Here is a 2,473-nt window from a genome sequence, read left to right on the forward strand (position 1 = left end):
AGGATTGCCGAGGGCCATTGTGAGCTCGTCCTTCTCCCTGTCTGGAACGAACGTCTCTTGCTGCGCTGCTTCGATATATTGCTGAAGCCTCTTGACTGGTATGTCCAATTGTTCGTCCGTCCAAATGCACTTCCCTGTTATAGGGTCCAAGGATCCGCCGGCCCCAAAGAACCAAGTCCGGCAACGTTCTGGCCAGTTCATTGTCTCTGGTTCGATCCCTTTATCAGGCAGATCATTCTCAGCCTTGGCCCACTTAGGCCGGGCTACGAGGTAGCCACCTGACCCCGTGCGATGGTGAAGCTTCTTCTTCTCAGCATTTCTCTTGTTTGTCGCCTACATCTTTTTACTCTTTTCCGATGTCTTGTGGGCCACAAATGCGGGCCAGTCATCTCTGATCTTCTCATATTTGCCCTTGAATTCTGGTGTCTCATTTTTTCGACATACCTATTGAGGCCTTTCTTCCAATTCCTGAATAGGTCTGCCATCTTCTTCAGAGCAAAAGACTTGATTAATGGCTCTATAACTGGCTTCTCCGGATCATCCTCCGGCGGTAGGGTGAAATTTGACTTCAGCTCAGTCCAAAGATTTTTTTTCTGCATATCATTGACATAAGACACCTCAGGGTCTTCGTTCTTAGGCTTATACCATTGCTGGATGCTGATCGGGATCTTGTTCCTAACCAGAACCCCGCACTGAGCAACAAATGCCTTCTTTGTCCGGTAGGGTTCAATCGGTTGGCCGTCGTGCGCGATTTGTGTGATATCAAACTTTTCATCCGAGCTCAACTTTTTCTTCGGGCCTCGTCTCTTTACCGAAGTTGTGCTCGATCCGGAGGGCTAGAAAAAAGAACAAAGACGAGAGTTAATTAATATGTGTACATACCAAAACAATGAATGCATCAGTTAGCGAGTCAGCACAGGCTTAACTAATATATATACCTGGCCGGACTCGGTTTGGTGATCACCGAAGCCGTCCTCACGGTCTACTTCTTCACCCTCTCCTTCTTGCACCGGCATTGGGTCATCAGAGCCATGTAAATCATAGCCAGCTGCTTCTTCACCCTCCCCTTCCAGACCATCATTGTCGTTGAGAAACATCAACGAGGAGACGGCATCACTTCCTTGTGCGATTATGTCCCTCAACAACGCTTCTTGTGCTTCGTCTCGGGGGGTGTCTATAGTTTCTACAAATATTTACAACATGGCAATTATTATTCAAACATGACAGATATGGATATATTAGTGGCAAACGTAGAACTAGCTAGCTAATCACAATAAGGAATCATATTAGTGGCCTCGACGCTGCTTCTCTAGGGTTTGGGGTGGCCTCGACAACGCTTCAAGGGTTAGGGGGTGGCCTCAAGAACTCTTCAAGGAGGGGGTAATATCGACCCCCCCACGTGTTGAAGCTATCGGGAGGGGGTCGGCGTTGATAGGATAATTCACTTTTTGGTAAAAAGTTCAGCAAGAACCTTCCGAATATCGTTATTTGAAAGGCCTTTGCTGAAATTCGTACAAAAAGGCAAATTATCCTATCCGGGACTCCATTCCAGAATAAACCCTCGACTACCCTGGAACCCTCGACCCCTAGACGACCCTGGAACCCTCGATCCCTCGACCCTAGAACCCTCGATCCCTCGACAATGCTTCAAGGGGGTAATATCGACAACGACAAGATACATACACGGGAAATTAATGTTATTGGGGAGGGGGTATATCGACGACCCCCCCCCCACGTATTGAAGTTATCGGGAGGGGGTATATGGACCCCCCCCCCCTCGTGTTGAAGTTATCGGGAGGGGTATATCGACGATGACAGAGGAGAAGATCGAAGAAAAAAAGAAGACAAAAAGAGGAGAAGAAGAAAGGAATAGGGGAGAAGAAAAAATAGAATATTTTCTATTTTTTCTATTTTTGCTATTTTTTCTTCTCCTCCTCTATTTCTTTCTTCTTCTCCTCTTCTTTTTCTTCTTTTTTCCTCTTCTTATTTATTTCTCCTCTTCTTCCTCTCCTCTTCTACTCCTTTCTTCCTCTTCTTATTTTCCTTTTTCCTCTCCTTCTTTTTCTTCTTCTTCCTTCTTTCTAGCTAGATATATAAAACTTTTCTAAAAATGTAACTTTTGCATATATAAAACTTTTTCTTCTTCTTCCTTCTTCCGTCTCTTCCTTCTTCCTAAATATATAAAACTTTTCTAAAAATGAAACTAACCTAAAATACATACATTCATACAAAAAACATGTAAAAAAATACATAAATACATATATGAACATACATAAGAAATACATATATCTAAAAAAATACATATATGAACATACATAAGAAATACATATATCTAAAAAAATACATATATCTAAAAAACGGCGGCGGCGGCGAGGCCAGCAGGGGCGCGCGGTGCTCACAAGGGCGTCGTCGGGGCAGGCAGGGGCGAGCGGCGGGCGGCGTCGGGGCGAGCAGGGGCGCGGGGAGTGGCGGC

Source organism: Triticum aestivum, chromosome 6B (assembly GCF_018294505.1).
Source record: "Triticum aestivum cultivar Chinese Spring chromosome 6B, IWGSC CS RefSeq v2.1, whole genome shotgun sequence".
Lineage (NCBI taxonomy): Eukaryota > Viridiplantae > Streptophyta > Magnoliopsida > Poales > Poaceae > Triticum > Triticum aestivum.